The following is a 19582-nucleotide window of genomic DNA, read 5'->3' on the forward strand; positions in this document are numbered from 1 at the left end:
ACTTTTTTTTGTTACAGGTCAGTGGTGTATTCTTCCCAGGCTTCTGAGACAGGGTGACATGGCTCGTTAATGTGAGTTGAACGATATTTTTCGATCGCGACGCTTTCCTCTCTTTTTTCCTCTGTCTCTGTTTTTATTGTTCCGCGAGACACGGTTTTCCACGTACTTTTGGGCGATATCTTATATCGAGCTTAATCCGCGCGATATTATTTTTGGACGAGGTCCAAAACAAAGTACCCGAAGCCCGATCGGAACGGAGCGAGAGGGTTGAACGAACGCGCGGTGGGGTCGTGAGCGCGTTTTACTCCCCGTCGTTTTAGGGGATGAACGATGCGAGACATCGATAATCGCATTTGTTGTACGAGCGTCGATACGAAACTTTCGGAATTCCGTTCGGCCAAGAAGCTGAGCAAGTTTACGACTTACCAAGTATTATACAATATTATTCCAATGCCCGGCCGCCACCCCTCTATATATTTCGTTCTTCCACCCCCGTGGTTCCTAATGTCTACGTCTCTCATCAGCAGACGCTCTTAAATTGATGTCTCTGGCTGCCGAACTCGACGTGAAACTGCGAGCGTCGTACAAGAATTATCCAATACGTAATTGCTTCTTCAAAGTATTGTAGTTCTAAAAACACTAAGAAACTATAGCTCTGTCCTGTTGATCAGTTAATACTTTTTCGAGATTATTTTATTTTCTTACCACTTCATAGATGTCATTCTACTCTTACGGTTTGGTATAAAATTCAATTTTCTGTTTTATAGGGTGTGACAAATGAAACTTGACAAGCTGTTTTCTGGAAATATATTGAGGATATTTAGCTTCTTTTAAATTGAGTAGTGGGTAAAAATCAAGGCATAGGGGCTACATTTTTAATATGCTACATTTTTTGAGATAACTGCGATGAAAAAGGGAGTCCCAAATATTATTTAAATAGAAGGGCCGTTGGTTATGTATTATCATTACGGCTCTTATCTGACTTTATTAGTCCTGTCCATGGATATTCATTGTCAGAACATGAAAAACACTGTCATATATTTCGTGATTTCCTGAAGGATTTAACATAGAATTCAAGGGAACCTTGTTCTATGCTGAGAAACGATTGAAAGGCTACAATGAAGAGCATACACGTTGCATGGGATTTTCGTGGTCGCGCGTATCCGCGATCTGTCCACCGCGTCGCACAATATTCATAATAGTGGCGGGGCAAAAGTAATAGGAACAATCCCGGCGTGACGCAGTCTTTTTCCAGAACGGGCGTTTTCCTCTATTCAGTCCACAAGCCGAGCATGAAAAAGCACACATCGTCCGTTAGCCGGTGCACGGTGTAACGCTCCGACACCGTCGGCTCTTCCCACACCCCCGCAGAGAGAGAGAGAGAGAGAGAGAGAGAGAGAGAGAGAGAGAGAGAGAGAGAGCAGCCACGGCGTTTCGTCGTTCCCGTATCGCCGGCACACGCAGACCATTACAATTTCAGTTACATTTTAATTAGCAGAGAATACTAATGTTTCGCGAGCGGCGGTCGCCGGCAAGTAGCCAATGAGCGCCAAGTTGACTCGTGCAACCCGAGCCCGTTCCAGAACCCGACTCTCTCGGAGAGTCCGCGTGTGCTACACACCCCTTCGACCCTCTCTCCACCCACCCCCCTTTCAACCCCTTCTTCCACCCTCTCCCACACCCCCGGGCCGCCTATTACCGTCCCAGCAACCCCCGTGAAACCGACATGCATTTCACACCCCATATTCGCCACTTTATGCGCACGGCGGCGGCTGGGCCAGCGCGCGAAATAAAAAAAGGAGCGCAGACACACGCACAGCAAAGAGTGAGAGAGAGATAGAGAGAGAGAGGGAGAGAGAGGAAGCACATATACTGGGGGAAAAAGGAAAGCAACACGGCCCGCTTCCTCGTTTATGTTATTAGCTCCCACTTTGGCGCCGAGTGTTCTTTCCAGAAAAAGAGACGAAAAAACGCGTCGCGGGGGTGGAAATAAACCACGTCGTTACGCTCTCTCTGTTTTCTAGTTTCCCGCGCTTCCTGTTTCTCGCAATTAACGCGCCAACCCGCCCGGGGAGAGCACTGATTCCCGGAATCGTGCGAATCCCGTTTTCGGCGATAAACCGAACCGCTTTGTCGTTCCAGCGAGCTGCAGTGGACTGGACAAACTGCCCTCGTCAAATCTTTATTTCTGATGCTCCGTTTTGACTGGAACTGTACACCCGATCACTTTTTATTTGGTCTTTGGACTTATTTGACGACCCACTAGGGAATTTTTCTTTTCAGTTTGTATGTGATCTTCGTATAATCTTTATCTATTGCGAAACATTTCACAATTTTAAGAGCATTGACGCATTTATACCTTGTTACTCTGCAGTATTGAGTTGAATCGAGCTCTGATCTGAGAATTCGTCTGTGCAGAATGATTTCGAGCGATCATGTCTGTGGACTCTACTTTTTCATGCTGCGTTAAATTAATTCCAAACTTGCGAATTACTGCAGCCAGATCTCATGAAAACACCTACAGTAATTTTAACTAACGAAATCTCTCTTAAAGACTAATAGTATTTAAAGGGTCTCCAGAAATCATATTTACTAACCATGACCTTGAATCGCAGTACTCGCAAAACAGTAAGAATCTAACAGTGTCCAGAAACTACCCTTGCGGCTTCGAGATCTCGCAATTAATCGGTGAATATGTGAAGGGTAGAAAAGGGTAGAAAATCGCGAAAGGTTCCCGGAAAGGTTTCTCGTTGGCCCGTTTGAAATGCAGTGCCTTACAGCCCTTAAATCACATTACCCTCGGTACCCTTTTCACCTCTTCCCGGGTGTTATCTCCTCCCGGCTCGTCTTTCGTTCTTATTTTATTTGTTTCGCTTATCCGCACCGTTCTGGAAGCCCGCGCGCAGATTTCGCGGCAATTTACTTTATGCGCGTTACGTCGTTTTCCGGCGTCTCGCTTCCACCCACGCGTTCACGGGTTTCCCTTCACCTACCCCAGTTAGGTATCGTCTCATTCGGCCCGAAACCCACCCCCTTACGACGTTCTTATGGGTCTCGCGCCCGCGATAGTGTGTATACGTGTATGTACACGCGAACGCGAAAGCTGTGTGGTGGTGGTTCTATCGTTTTGGCCCACCCCCACACACCTGCCCCACCCCCCTTCCACCCCAAGGCTGTTGAAGCTCTTCTGCACTTATTTCGCGCTAATTCACCCCTCAAGACCGCTTACACGCCCCAGCCCCCGCTTCCATCCACCTTCCACCGAACCAGTTAGCTTTTTTTTCTCACGTGCCGTGAAGCAGTTCTCGTTAAGCGGTTAAGGGTGAACTCGGTAAAGAGGGGTTGTAAATTCATTGACTGACGAAAATACTCCCGCCGGAATTCCCGGAAGCATCTTCCCCGGGCTACTTTCGTTTTGTAGACGCCACTTGATATCGCTCGAAGCGAATGCTTCAACCCTTTCTGCACAAAGATCCTTTACACGATGACAATATTTTCCTCGGAGACATAAATCGTTGCGAAGGCTATCGAAACTTACACCTGTGTCTAGGGCCTGTATCTCTGAACCTAATTTACCGATAATGCTGCAAACATTTTTATTGTGCAAGGCCTACAGCATAGATCAGACTCAAAGCATTGCACAAATTTGCACAATTTGTATGATTAAGAGCTACCTGTGCCAGTAGTTCTGCCCGTCGGAGGTACCATCGTCTTGAGACAATCAAAATTCGAGCTAATGAATCAACGGGTTTCGGAAAGAACCGCCATTACCAGGCCATTTGCATGTAATACTTGACAAGGGGCGACAAAGGCCGGCACCGAATTTCCATAAATAAGCATTACGATATAATTTTCTGTCACAACAATGGCCGCTGGTGTTACAAAAGGTTTAGCCACGAGGCGAGCGTCGGCTACTAGCCGCGGACAATGAGAACGTCCGCGTTACGCCATAAATTGATTTGCGAAAGCGTTCCTGAAAAAGCTCTCTCTTTCTCCGCGACTGGAGGGAGAGTCGAGAGAGAGAGAGGGGGGGGGGGTAGAGATTGCGAGAAAGAGAGTGCCATGGCTCGGCTCGGCTCGCGTGGACGCGCGGGGTTGGGGCCCGGGCTTTTGAGCTTATACCGCAAAAATTACGTCGCGAGAGGGATTGTATTTATGTTACATAATTACGCCACGCGCGACCGTCGGATCGAGGGGGTGCGCGAGGGGTTGGCGAAGGGTGCGGGAGGCGGGCCACGAGGAGCCGTTGGCCCGCGGGGGTTGGAGGAAAGAGGAGGAAAAAACGCCTGGTCGAGGAAAAGTTTTTCGGCGGCTGGCTCGACCAACCGGCTAATGAATAGAAATAATTCTCCTGCAATTGTGCTTTTCGGTAGTTTTCAATTAACAGTAGCCCCCTTAACCCACCCCCGCGATCCTCGCCGCGGAGCTTTTCCGCCATTCTGCCCGCCACCGCGCCCTTTCCACGAACATCGCGAATGGACGGGCTTTAAGTTTTAAAATGAGTCGAACCCGCTGCGCAATTCCCTTTTTCATACTGGCCCCCCTAATAACTCGGACCTGGCCAAAGATGGAAGGCTCCTTATTCGCCGAAAACCACGTTTATTGTATCCCTTGTCGATTGCAGGGCATTTTTTGGCAATGCATAACGGTCAAGTCCGATACTTTTCTGTTCTATTCATTAGTTTGTCAAAAAATCGGAATGCAATTGTTTCCTTGTAATTTTGTATCACTTCGATGCACCCTTACGGAACAATCGAAGCGCAATCTAGAAGCCGACATCAACGGGAGGAAAAAAGGGAAATGTCTTTAAATTCGCGATAACTGCATTAATCTTAGATTTGACTTGGACCTATCTTGATCCAGAGTTCCAGCCCCGTAGATCAACTTCCTGTCCCTCCGTTTCTTTTATTATATAATAAATTAAACTTGTCGGCTACTTATATTGAAACTAACAGAAGAATGATCAAAAACGTACGAAAAATACGTTCACAGAAATTAACTAAAAGAATCCACAGGCAACTAACCACGGTGAACTCGACCCCCTACAAGTTGCCAAAAGAAAAATCGTGCGTTGTCCAACGAAAAGGAAAATATTTGTAAATGCACCCCTTTGCGATCTTCGCAAGACCCTCGGTTCCAATCTTATGCATCGGGATCCTGCGGAGCCGAATTTCCCAGAGTCGAAGGGGTATCAGGGTTGGCAGAGAGAGTGAGATCTAGGGGTGGCTATCGGACGTGTGGGTATCCAGGAGTGTCGTGGCAGCAGCAGTGCTGAATCCCGTGAAATAAATCGCGTCTCAGTGTCAGTGATCCCCGGTAATATTTGTCTTTTCGCCGGGCCATTTTACAAGATTCCCTATCTACTCGGCTTTATAAGCGAAGAAGACGAGGAATTGGCCGTGGCAAAGGGGGATGACTCGGACACACGGCGGCCGGCTCTGGCGAGAGGGTGCGGGGGTGTGATTTTCCCTGTACCGTTGAGAACGTCCGAGGCGGTTAGAGGGGCATGGTACACGGGGACACACAGGGTCCCGCGGGATAAAACGGGCTATCAGATGCGAAACCCGCTGCGTCGAAATGTAAAAGCTTCCTGACAAATCGGTTTCTATTACCGCGTCGTCGCGGGCGGGTCGCCTTTTTTATATTGATGGCATTATTTTCCACGGAGACGGGAGACCGTATTTTCTGGACACGTACGGTATCCGTAGAGAGGGAGAGAGAGAGAGAGGGAGAGAGAGAGAGGGGGGGAGAGATCTCCACCACCGCGATCAACCCCTCGCAACCCCTGAATCCCGGTTATTTGCCGGGAAATTAATGTGAGCTTACCTTCGCTGCGGCCGAGCCGGTATATCAAAGAAACGGACTGACGTTCAATAAAATTGGTTATTATTACCCTTCTTATTAAGTCCTCAAGGGGTTACGCACCCCCATTCGAGTGCAGGTGCTTCGTTCTACCCTCTTTTAATAACGTTCCCCATAGCGGTCGCTACTCGGCATTCTATCGGCAAAAAAGGAGTCTCCTCGAAATCGCTCGAAATGATGATCCTCTCTCCGATTAGGGGTGGTTCTAGCCTCTGTCGTAACGCAGGCGAAATTTTTCCATCGAAATAGTAACAATTACAGATTTTAGTGGTAGATCGAGAATTGGTAGTTAGCTAGGCTAGGAGCTTCTGCAGGTCCTTTCAAATCATGCACCAAGACCGGAACCTCGATTATCTTAACCTTCTAAATCCTTTCTGATTACTAGACTGCGTGTCTTTATGCAGAACGAAAATTGTCCAAGTCAGTTACAAGAAACAAAAGTGAAATGAAAGCGCGTTTGCCCTTTGAATAATTTTAATAAATCGAGCATAACATAACATCGTTCAATTCTTCCGATGTGTTTACGTTTTACCGTTTTCGTCGTAAACGCATAAAATCCGCGGTCTACTTGTCAACGAACGCTTTCCACAGGCAAACAAGCCTGTACGAAACGACACGTATGCGACAAATGTTGTACCGTGCAACTCAGTCAAAATTCCATCTAGCCCTACAACTATAACGGCTACCTATAGTCCGGAATTAGTTCAGAATACCGAAGTTGTACGGTATTCGCGCGTGCAGGGGTGGTTGACCGAGTACGGCGTTCTCTGTCCCGTGTCAGGAAGAATCTTTCCGTCGCACAAAGGCCTCGCCGATGTCCTGAGGATCCGCAGTCACGTGTCCCTGCGTGCAAAAAACTAAGAGAGCGAGCACGTACGTGGAAAGAGGTTTTCGGTGGTCGGGGGGTGGGGCGGGGGAGTTGGTCTGGGGGCTGGAGAAGGTGGTTAAAAACATCCGAAAAAGAGATCCCGGGTGGGCCCTGGGGGGTGCGAGAAGGTGCAGAAGCCAGACAGTCAGACAGAGGAGACAGACAGACAGACATGCGGGAAGGAATGAAAATAATAATAGCGGAGCGGTGGCCCAGGGCCATAGGTGTCAGTGCCGGCAGGAAGGAAGAAAGGACAGGAAGGAGCGCGTTGAATTTGTCATATGTAAGTTTCACCCTTCTACCCAGGTCCTCGCGCACGCAGAGCTGCAGCATCCCCTCCCCTTCCCCTCTTGCCACCCTCTTTCGCACACCGCCCCCACGTATCGTCCACGAGGATTATTTCAGAAAGGTGCCAGGAATCAGGGGTGGTCCACGTCGAGATTCGGGTCCTTTGCGATCCGGCTACCACCCTCCTCTGCGGATTTCTCGCCAGCGCGTTAGAATACCTCCCCCGGGGTATATTGAGATACTGTCACCGAATTTTCTCCCGCAACCCCTTGAGATCGCGCCTTGGCCCGTGGACACACGCGTTACTTTCATCCCCCTTTCTACCGTTTCAAGGTCGTTGAACCCCTCCAGACAAGATCTCCCGGATGCCGCACAGGTGGATCGTCGTTCCCATTGACAAGCGGACCCGTGGGAACTCATTCCTTTCCCTCAGAGAGAATCAGTTCTATCATGACGGCAAGTTGACGCATAGTTGTCGCTTTCAATCTTTCTAGCTTTATTTGCCTTCTTACCGAATTGATTAGGCATTGTTTGCCCTCTTCTTGCGGTGGTGGATGGGACTGCGATGAAAATCGGAATTAACGCGCCTGGCCCAGACCTGACCCCTGACTCTCTGACAGTTACAGTTCTAGCATAATCGCAAGCTGCCGCATAATCGCTTTCAATTGGTTCCCAGTTTTACGTTTCATTTGTTTTTTTTTTATAACACAGTGTTCACCCCTTTTCTGCAGGGTGGTTTTTTCATTCATCGCGTGGAGTACGAAATGGAATAGTGAATTTCATTGATAATATTTTCGACCGTATATGTTTCTTCGGGCAGTGAGAGAGCAGATCAATGCGCCCCGGGGTGGAGGAGGGGCGATGGTGGATCGGTAATCATTCTTCGCGATATGGTATTTACCATATCTGTATTATTAGCCGGACTCGGGGCTCCGATTTCAATTGCGGTCGCCTGTAAACAAGTGTTCCGTTTTATTATTTATTACCATTACCCGGGCCACTTAATCAAAAATACATTACCGGCTGGATGGCCCTCAACGTCTGACATTTTCGATACTCGAAATGTGCGAGCGCAAATGATTTCATCAGCGCGTTATTAAGTGGGCTTTGATTTTCGATCCTCATTTTGCAAACCGAGCTCTTTGTTGCGGGACCCCGTGCTCGCCTCCCTCTGTCCCTTCTGCCATGCCGGAGGGCGCGGCGCGGCGCTGCGCCGCGTCACAGATTACATACCTGTCAAATGAAAATATTCTATTTGCGATACCGTTACTCTAATCATAGTTATTGCATATTTGCTAATTGCCGCGTAACTCGAAGAGGCCAGCTGTGCTGGCATAACGCTGCGAAATATACGTTTCAAACGTTCTCGACGCTCCCGACCGCATGATCGCGCATGCATACGCGCATCCGGGAAAGAATCTATCGGATAGTCTGCGAGCGCCGTCGCGTCGCACGCCGCGTCGGTTGGCCAATTATTTGTCGCTTCTCCGACGAGAGTTGATGAATTACGCGAAACTATTTTTTTCACCGAGTCCTCGACCCTCTCGAGTTACAAAGCGCCCAGGCAAGAGCCGGCGCTGATAACGCTGATTAATTACGATCCGGCTCGATTATCAGCGAATCGTGGGCTTATTTATTAAACGAATATTTGCAGTCACGCTATTATTTATGGGCACGCCGCTCCATGCGAGCTTTAAGCGTGACCGGACGCGCGTCCAACAGTAGTTGCAGTTCCAATGTATGAAACACACGGACGTATGCGCGCACGCACGCTCGTGTCCGTGCTCGCGCGAGCGCGCCGACAACACTATTAATTAGGCCCTGTCTTTCATTTTTGTTTAATGATACCGCCGCGCGCCGGGCCGGGCCGGTCCGAGCCGTGCCGCGCAGCTTGCAACGCGGGAAATCCTTTGTGCTTTCGCCCCGTTGTTTGGCGGGGCAAAAACCTGAATAAAAAACAAAAAGCGAAAAAGCTCTGGCCGAGTGAGCGGATGCCTGTGTACGTTCCATTCAATGGGGTTAGCTACGCAAGTGCGCGCACGCACGCACGGGTGGACGGATACACGTGATAGGGTTGGACAAATGAAGTGGATATGACATAATGATTTCGAGAGGTCGCGTATATGCGAGCTTGTTGCCGCTGGGACCCGCCGATCGTCTGATTATCGGCGGAACTTTTCACTCTTGATAATCACGCCGGAATAATTCTGGATACCTTACGCTTTTCTTTATTCCCGTTCCCTGTATCGTGAACATTCGGTTCAATGATGTATTATAAATTGTATCCCGAAATTGTCTGGAATTCTTTCAAACAAAATATTTTCGATTTCAAAGCGTAGAATTATTTTAGAACATTTAATCGGATCCCTCCTAGTTAGGAATAATGTATCGATCACAGGTAAAGATTTGTAGAATTTTTTTACGGTAAATATTCATGGGTTTCGAGGAGCGTAGAATTATTTTGTCTAATTAAATTTCTGCTTAGCTGTGTTTGTTCTGAAACACAAACCTATTAAGATTTTTTAGAATTTGTGCAGAGAAATACTTGCGCATTTTATTGTGTTTAATTTGATTTAATTTTATTCTAGTTAAGATTATATAGAACATTTGAATTTTTAAGGAGCGTATAAATATTTTAAAATATCCAGCTCAGTCCCTATTAATTTTGTTCAAGAATAGTGTGCGGATCTTTCCAGAGGCATTGTAAAATTTTTCTTTTGCCTGGAAAGATTTGCAAGTTTGGTGAAATATAGAACGATTCTGAGGTGTGGAGACTGATCGCGTTAATTTGTTAGTATAATTGCCCTAGAAGGAAGGGATCTGGGTTTCAATTCCGACCCACTAGCTCGTTCCCCGTCGCAGATTAAATCACCCGTTGTTGACCCGAATACGTACGTGTGTACTGGAGCTACAGGAAAAACGTTCTGACTCCCCCACTTTTGCCGACCCTAAACACAATAATTACGCGACCTTGATCAATAAAACACGATCGTGTCTATAGAACGGGAGCAGTGTTAGCTGGAAGCGCGTTTCGCTCGGTGTTTATAACCAGAACTTTTCCTCGTAGCGTTGTCAACAGATTAGAAAAACATGAGGGACTTCTGTCGAGAGTATTACGTTCGCTCGCAAATAGCTTATACTGTGAACGATGAAACTTTTCCGCGGAACAATAAGTCCAACCCTCGACAAGGAGTCGTATAGTAGCTGTATATTTCTGTCGATACTGGAACTATCGAGCTCTCTGACAAATTCAAACAAGAAAAAAAAAAAGGAATTATAGATGGACATTATAGTTTCGAAACCGGAACAGACTTCGGATTAATGAATGCTTCATCGTATTTTTACCCAACAAATCGCCAAGCCGTGGCTGGTACTAAGCTCAGTACAAGTTATACCTACCTTAGGCTCTTTGCAGTTGATCTTATCATTTTCGTTGATCGTTTAGTGTTAATATCTGGGAAGTTGTGCATTCGTGAGTAACATATGTATGTGTGTAAGATTGTTTCTAGACGTCCTGCGATTTTCGATGAGCTATAACGAATCTTTCCTAAAAATAGCTTGGTAAGGTAGGAATAGGTGGAAGCAGGGGTGGTTTATTTGCGGACAGAGCCCGATACAGTAATGAGGGATGTTTCTACTTGGAGGAATAAGAACCCCCAGTGTTTCAGCGAGCAATTCACGGTGGCAGGAATGGTTTGTCGCAGCACGGAGACCTATTATAGCGCTATCGTCTTTGCTTGTTTTTTCCTACCTCCGCAACCCTCTGGCCCTTTCCACGGTAAACAACAGACACGTCCCTCAACCCCCTGGCACAGCCGACCCCCAGCCGTGCCTCCCACTCGCGAGGCACCACCCCTCATCAGTCGGTCTGTACAAATATACTATTGTATTGATCCTATACCTTTTCCACCTCCAACGTTCCTCCTTTTGTTCCCGGAGTATCTCCTCGTTTTACATTTTAGCCGCTTCCGCGAAACAACTAATGTGCGCCGAGTGTGTTGACAGTAACTGTCTCGCTATTGTTGCACCCTCTCGCTCTCGCCTCGCTTTACCTCGCCTCCCCGTTCATCCCCTCGAGAGGGTGGCGTTGGATCATCGCGGCCTGTGCACAGACCCCGCGGCGTTCTTCCGTTCGATTCTTCTCCCATTTCGCGATAAATCGGCCGACCCTTCGCTTCTACCCTCTCTCGCCAGCCTCTCTCAATCCTACGATCACTGTCTTTCGATCAACCGACCGGATAATCGATCCGCACTCAGACTGCACGGTTCTATTTACGTTCCAGCCGGATTCGCAACCCAAACTTTCCAAAAATGGGATCCCTTGCCATCTGTGCTTTAAAAACCACCCCCGCGTTGTTCCTCTCGTGGACATCGACTAGAAAATTGATTCGAGCTTTGTAGAATTTTTGTCTGGTACAATACGTCACTGAACCGGTACAAGAAGGACCCCTCACACTGACTCGCAATCTTATTCGTTTTTATAGTTATACCTTTTATAGATTGGCCTGAAATAGAACTCTGCTTCCCGCGATATTGATTCATCAACCCAAAAAGGAAGTGTCTCGAAATTTTCCTCAGGATTTATTTAGCTGTAACTGCATAAATACGTAATCGAGAAGTCTAAAAACTGAAGTATCAGTTTGTCTTTATTCAAATTCGCCTCGTTCTCGAGAGACGCGAGCTTGAAGACCCGTCGAGCTTGCGCGTCTCGGCACTTGCAGTAAGAAGATTCGGTCGACCATGCACGGACGCATCGCGCGTATCAACTGAATTTTCAATCTCGATTTTCTCGAAAACGGAGCGTCAAACAACAAAATGTTATTCCTCCTTCTCGACGTATTTCTGCGTGTAGAATCGTCACCTGGCCTCTTACACCATGATTTTGGAAGCAGCCTGCACGAAACAGGAATTAAACTGCCAAATAAAATGTAATAAAATGAACAGAACGCATTAGGAATGAAGTATTTCGAACCCCGTAAAAAGGGGGTTGATATCGCGATGAAAAAATAGTCTATCGTCGCGCAAAACAGGATCACCCCTATCCAAGAGGGTGGGAAACGGAACGCGAAAAAAAAGGAGGAAAAAAAGATTCGCAGCCCTCGCGTTCGTGTAACTCCTAATTTTAGAATCGCGAAAGAGGAGGGAAGGGGAGGGGGGGCTACGGCATTTTCGAGGCGTCGGTTGTAACCGTTCCATGAAATTAGTTTCGCGGGAACTCTATTTCGTTTCCATCGTATCACTCCGTACCGAACATTCCGGATTTTCGCGCGATCATAAACTCATGCATACGATGCATACCCAAATTGCCTGTGTGGTTCGATGCACATGGTACAGGGCAGTGCGAGCGACTGCATATTATTCGTTTAATAATCGATAGAATCACGTCATCGCGTGCTTACCTCACGATATACACTCTCTACCCGCCCCCGCAGCCCGCCCACCGAACCCCCTTTTCGCCAATCTTACTTCGCGGCTGCTCGTTCGCATTAATGCGCGTTACGTGCGCCCCGGTTGTTGCTGTTGTTCGCGGGAGAGACCGTAGCCCGCTGACAATAAAACCGATAACTCGGTGTTTACGAAATTACGACACTCGCGGGACCGTCTTCCCCACCTTACACTTTTGCAAATTACACCTCGCAGTGATCGCTGAACCGCGCACGAAACGCGTATTTCATCCTGTTCCTTTTGAGACCGTGTTTATGCTGCTTTTAATTCTACTGGAAATCGCTGGCACCCTGCCAACCACTCAGGGTGCTAAGGAAATTTCATTACGCTGGTCGATCGCAATTTTAAAACAATTACTCTCTCGTTTATATTTGCTGGAGCTAGGAAACTTTGAGGTCCACTATTCATCAAAATTTTTCCTCTCAACGCGACACCATCAGTCAATAGTAGAAACATATTGCGTCGCAGTCAGTTCAATTATACGTTCTTCAAAGTGTGAATCCTTTGTATCCCTTAAATTTTAACCCTTAGCACTCGAACGGCGACTGTAAGGCGCCACTAAAAATTGCTGTATCATTATTCAAAATATTTTTTACATTATTAAATTTGTTTGTATTTAATAAATTACTAAACACTTCAGTATTGTACGAGTGAACTGCACCATTTTCGTATGTACAATATGAAAAAAAATATATAGGAGGGAAATATTCTAGGTCGGAAGAACTGTTTCGTTTTGGAGTTAACATAGCTTCGAGTGCAAAGGGTTAACATTTCTCTTGTACTAACAATCGAGGGTAACTGGTCCCCTTGATGAAGTAACCATCAAAATCATCCCCCAACTGTCATGATGAATTCCGCGACCTACCGCAATATATTTTCCACAGCATATTCACAGTCTGGGCTCTGCTACCCCACGTTCAGCAATGTATAGACTACGAGATAACAGCGCAGAAAAATCCTTCACGAGCGTAACCTCTTGACAGCTCGACCTGTGTCCAGGTCGAAACAGGTATCGTAACGATCGTAACGCATCGAGGTCGAAGTAACCGGCAAGGTAACGAGCAAAAAGGATCGCGCTAACGAAGTGCCTGTCGGGTAACTTGCCCAAGCCCAGGGTCCGGGGCAATAATGTGTCCCCCGGTTGGTAAACTGGTGTTTGCACAACTCTTTGTCCCAGAAGTACACAGACGCGCGCGAGTGAGCGAACGAGCGAATGAGCGAGAATCAGCGAGCGAGCTAGCGAAGAGCCACGAGCACAAAGGAGAACGTGCACGCGTGTAGTAGGACAAACGTACGGACAAACGGGCAGAGAGCCGAAGCGGGCCAGCGTGAAGAGAACGACGTCACGGTCGAATGGTCCGGCGACTCCTGCCCTCCCGTCGCCTGCTCTCGGACCTAAGGTTTTTTTTCCAGTTGTTGTATGCATAATAGCATTAGGATTCATTAGCAATCAGAGATGGACCGTGTGGACGCCGTCTGGATTGTTTACCGGGGCTCAGTCGGTTCGCTCGCGACGGTTCTACTCTCTTCCACCGTTGCAACAAACCCCCCCCCCTCCCACAGCCAATGCGCGCACATTCCCGACTTTCTGCATCGTTGCCGGTCAAGCTAATTCCCTGGGTCAGACTCTGTTGGCCGAAGGACGCGTTTTGAATCTTCAATCCCCGCGACGGGGATTTTTTCAGCCAGGACTCCGGCCGCCCTTCCAGCTCGACGGTGCCATTTTCGATGGCCACGCGACGGAAACCAGATTTCTAATACACGAGAGTCATTTTGCTTACCGGAGTCCCTGCAACTTTTTACCCTAGAAACTTCTTGGCCTTCATCCTCGTCGGTGCCATTTTCAATGTCCACGCGATCGATACCAGAATTGTATCGTGGACAGGACTCTGTTCCCCAAAGACCAGTTTTTTTAGTTCATTAATTTACAAGTCATTTTCGATGCCCACGCGATCAGATCCCAGATAATTCACGGATTGTTTGACGATTTTCTGACGGACGGGATATTGTAAATTTTGAATAAAAGTCCTCCGCAATTTTTGAGCGTAGCTGTTGGTAGAGTTTCTTAGTTAGTTGTGCGACAGCGGGCACGCGGTGGCGCAGAGGGACAATGGTGTATGTATTTGTTGCAGCGGCGGGGTATTGCGGCGCGGGTAGACGCGCACGCTCGCTGACAATAAATTACTCGACGGTTGTTAGAGCCGACAATGCGCGAGCCTGTATCAATTTACCTCGAATCGAGCGACAGCGGTGAACTTTCGCGTAATTTCTATCTGCGAGGAGCGAGCAGCGTCCGGGCTCCCAGTTCTCGGCTTTCGCCGCGTGAAAAGGTAATAGAACACCCGACGCCGCCGTGTGTCCGTGTCCAGTCGTCTATTTATAATTTCGTCTCCCTTCCACCCCCCCCCCCTCCTCGCCGTTCTCCTTCCACCTCGTTCATTCGAAAAACAATCAAACTCACTGTGAAATCGCGAGAAGCTGGGGCGTCGATCGACGGTGTGTGGCGCGGGAGGAGGGATAAAACGACAATGAAAATACATTTGCGGGCAGAAGCGACAGGCCACCGAGATAGCTTATGCTTCCTGGAAACAGGCGAAGGTTGTCACTTTACCTCGCGCAACAGGACCCGGCACTTTGTATTCTGTTTAGTTTGCCGTTCAACTCCCAGCAAATATCATTCGTGTCGTTCGACGGTCGGCACGGAACAAATACTGCCTAAGTGTGCAAGCGGACCGACCGAATCGGTATAGAAAAACTTGCTTGCGCTACGTTCCCATTGTCTGTTCATTCGATACACACGATATATTCTGTCCACTGGTTGCTTATTTAAATATTATTATTGGTAATCGCAAGGTGGTATCAGATGGTACTCCTAATGTTTCAATCATTAACTTATGTACTTCGTGTACTCTGTTTTCGTGATAAGTTAAAATATTCCTGTTGTTAAATACAAAGAATTCAGATATACAGTGATTTCTCTACATATGTCGCGAAGGCCTGGATGATAAACGTCGCGGAATTATCCCCACTTCCGCGGAGTAAACCCGCGAGGGGTCACGAAGTAAACATAACACAGCTCGGGTTTGTCTCCTGGACGATACACGACGCTGGCAAGGCCCGTGTTGTTGACGTATATCTAGAATTCACTGTATCCGTTTTCTATTGGAATCGTCTTTTCGACGCATGCTTAATTATGTAAGTGTTGAATGTCTGTGCGGTTCGAGGCTTGCTCCCCACTATAGTTCCACTAACTTCCCCACCAGATTACTCTAGACAGTGACTAATCAACCTGGTGACTACGTGGGAATTGATCACTGTTTTGATGAACAAATGGACATTATCTAAAATTACGCAAGCACTAGAAGGAGATAAGAATAAGGGTAGATGATTTCGAAATAATTGAAAGTAATCAGAACTAAATTTCCATTGATTCCGTTTCTTGTAATCGGCGCATAAACATTTCATTTTGCATATCCTAGTGACGAGAGCGAGAGCGATCGATCGTCCCGCGATAATATAAAAAGAAATGATTGCTGGAAAGATTGCTCGTCACGGCTGTAGGGGATGGATAAAAGCGAGGGACCGTCACAAACGCGTTCCGTCGTAAATAGTTTTAATAAACTCTTTTACACAAATTATTTGTCGGACGTCAGAGCGGTCGGGCGGCGCAGTTGAATCGATAATAATCGAATCAGCCGATCAGTTGGACGGTTCAAACTACTTTTTGCCGGTTAAACTGCAAATCGAATGTTTCTCGTGCTCATTGAATAGTCAGAGGAAGATTGAATGGTCGGAGGGGTTGTTGCCAATCAGCGATCGCATTTCGCCCCCGCAACGTTTAGACATATCGTCGGATCGATCGGGATCGAGCCGAAAGTGTGAATTGCCGGGATGGTAGGGGGTGTGGGCAGGACAAGCGATTAGCAATCCGACAAAGGACAGAGGAACCCCCGGTTATAGGGATTGCATGCGACCGATGCCATTGTACCGGTAAACGGCGTTCATTATAAATAGGAGGACGACACAAAGCCAGAATAAATATCGTGATATCCCGTGTCCGCGGGACGAAGCCGCCGAGCCGGTGTTTATTTTATCATTTTTCCATGAGATTTCAGCGAAGTGTAAATACTGCGGAAAATGCAGGAACACAAGCGACTAAACATAACGATTATAAGCGCCCGGGGCATCGATGCGCTCGCTGCTGCGGCTTGTTTTCAATGCAGTTGCATTGAACCGCCTCTGCCGCATTCCGCGCGCGGCCTCATCCCCCCATCGTTACCGTCCAAACCGGGGTCTCTCTGCCTGGCGCCCTTTGTAAAATGTCGTATTGACCTAAAAAACGTAAAATGCAACAGTCGACTTGATGAAGTTCGTCGAGGTATCGTAATTGCATCGCCCCGAGTGCGCTTTGAGCCGAGAGCCCAACCCCCCCCCCCTCACCCCCAATCGCTCCCACCCCCGCAGCTAGGGTAAACCGGGCGCACATTGTTAGCCGCTTGTCAGAAATTATTAAAAATTAATTTCCCGCAACATGAAACTCTTTCGTCCCGGGATTTTGTAGTATTTAGTCGGGTGCTTTATCTTTTTGCTACCCCCGACTGTGTTCCCGATGCTGCAACGCTTTTTCACCCACTAACGTCGAGCATTATTTCTCTCCCTCTTTTTCCCTCTTTGCATGGTCGGAAGCGTTTTGTAGTCTCGAAGCATGAACGAATCATTTGTCAGCCGGTGCTTAACGCGGTTTACGACTCTTTCAGTTATTCTTTTGACTTTTCGATGGCTAACAGATGTTTCGCATTGCTCGCACCCGCCCGCGTCTCCTACATCGTGTAGAAGTTTCCCTTTAGTTTTATTAGCAAATTCGCCGTGTGCGGCGTGTTTCCAATTTTTATGGATGCCGTTCTCATCCGGGAGAGCGTGGACGCCCGTTCACGGGGAAACGATGTTTAACAAGAATAGTTTCGGCGGCAGGGATTAAAAGTTCGGGGCAACTTGTCGCGAAGATGTTTTCCCCCGAAAAAACGGAGGGTTGGAACGCTGTCTAGCTGAGATGAGAGGGAAGGAGAAACGGTAGCGGGACAGAGATAATTTTCAGACATTAAAAATGATATCGGAGGGGGCGAAGCGCCGCGGGACAAGGGTTGAAATGGCCCGTTGGTTGGGAAAGGGGACGAGCCAGGCGGGAGGGGGCGGCAGAAAAGTTGGTGTATAAACACAAGTTACGTAAGTACATTACAAAGTGTAATGGCGAATCGGAGGTTGCCGCTTGGTCCGCGCCGAGTAAAAGTGGCCGCTTTAACCCCCGACAAGCCAACCCTCGACATTTATTATGCTATATTGTTACAAGGAAATTGCGTTTTTATAAGCGGACCCGCCGAAAGTGAGCCACAAAGGCTCGCTCTTTATCCCAGTCGTTCTTCACGTCTCTAACGAATCGCTGTGTGTTTGGCCCTTCTGTCCTAACCGAAAACTGCTTCGAGTTTCGGCGTTCTACTCGTTTACACATTTTTGCACGTGGCGATTTAATTCCGCTTTATTCGAACCCTCGGGGACTCAATTTTCAATTCTGGTTTCATACCTTATCAACAGGCTCTCGTCGTCCCTTTGGAAAAATTATTTCGCTCGAGATAAATAATTTTTAAAACACATCGATTACCACACAATTGCGTGTTGTACGCGATGGCGTCGCAATCGGGATTTTCATAAAATAAGAACACGGAGATGAAACATACTAAATAGCACGATTAAATACGATCATATCTTTGCCAACAATATATGTTTCAGTTTGGTGTCGCATGTAATCGTTCTCCAATTACTTTGTTCAGAATTGTGTAGTTGCTCGTGTTTATCGCCAGAGAATGATCATCGACGAGCTGCTTGACGTTCAATTTGACAAATAGGAATTTCATTAGGGGGTTGAACTGTGTGTAGGAGTTTCGAGCAATTTTTCCAAAGCAGCGAGGTCAACAACAGAACGGTGAGAATTGTCTTCGGATCAAATTTGCAGGTAAATAAATAGGCGAGCTGTTTAAAAAAGCGAGAGTGAATGCACGATGGAAAGAGGGGCAGCGATATTGCGAGGCTATATAGCGAGTCCGTTCCATCCTGCACCTTCGTACAATCGATTTCGGCTAATTGCAAAGCGTCGGTATGCGGCGAAAGGAGGGAAAGAGACGAGCAGCGGTTGAAAAGGTGCCGGTAGGTCGGAGGGTTCGCCGAATGGTACGGGAAATATGCAAAGTGTTTACGATCGTGCAACATGCTGCCGGTCCGGTCCACCTTTTTCCCTCTTTTCCAGCCGTGTCGAGATGTGGGGCGGCTGGCGAACCTCGCAAGGAGGAACACGGGCTGGGTCGCCCACTCGTGATATTAATGTACAAAAGCTCGAATCCCAATTCACGCCCCACACGCTCGCGGAATGTTCGAGTCGGCCTTTCCTCTCTTCCTCTTTCGCCGTCTCGTTTTCTCCTTTCATTTTACAAAACCCCCTCTCTCTCTCTCTCTTTCTCCCTCTCCACCTCCGTCTCTCTGGCAGCAGTCTCTTTCTCTCGTTCCCTCGACGGCTCTCGACACCGGAGAAAGCTTCTCCGGGGATACTGAGAGCTTTTCGGATTAATAAAGCCAGCGAGGCTCGTCCGCCGAAGGCGTTGAAACATGAAAAAGCTCGTCCCGCGGGATGTTTCGATTTTTCCCACGGAAGAACGCGGCTGCGTTCCATGCAAGATGTTACGCGCCCTCCGAGCTTATTTTTTATCGAGCGGAGCCAAAGGGGTGGTCCGAAATTCGTCCTGGAAACACCAAAATCTGACCCGGTTGCGCTGCAGCGGGAAGTGCAAATTAGAACGAGAAGATAAATGTTGAAGCTCAACCGTTCGCACTCGAAGCTGTTTCGACGAATCCAGAGTTTTATCGATATCCGAGAAATCATTCGACTCGGAACGTTTTATGAACGAGACAAAACTTTGTTGACTGATGACAACACACCAAAGTTTTTTCGCAAGTTTAGTAAATAGAAACTGTTTCTAAAAATTATTTTGCCCTCAAAGTGGCCGTTCGAGTGCAAAGGGTTAGAAATTTTCTGTTCCAAGTTAGGTTACTTTTCCCTACGAAGTTGGAGGG

At 47.6% G+C, this 19582-nt stretch overlaps 1 protein-coding gene across 19 annotated transcripts in view; it reads left to right on the forward strand.

Annotated features, from left to right (window-relative positions):
* Foxp (forkhead box transcription factor P) overlaps window positions 1-19582 on the forward strand; it is a 302571-nt gene that overhangs the window by 95528 nt on the left and 187461 nt on the right. For 6 of the 19 annotated variants that reach the window (XM_076793308.1, XM_076793334.1, XM_076793316.1 and 3 more), the window contains exon 2: window positions 18-71. The exons of the other annotated variants lie outside the window; for them this stretch is intronic. The gene's annotated coding sequence lies outside the window, so the exon portion shown is untranslated. The remainder of the gene's footprint in view (window positions 1-17; window positions 72-19582) is intronic. 19 annotated transcript variants of the gene reach the window in all.

The sequence above is a fragment of the Halictus rubicundus genome, chromosome 1 (genome assembly GCF_050948215.1).
Source record: "Halictus rubicundus isolate RS-2024b chromosome 1, iyHalRubi1_principal, whole genome shotgun sequence".
In the NCBI taxonomy this organism is placed as follows: domain Eukaryota; kingdom Metazoa; phylum Arthropoda; class Insecta; order Hymenoptera; family Halictidae; genus Halictus; species Halictus rubicundus.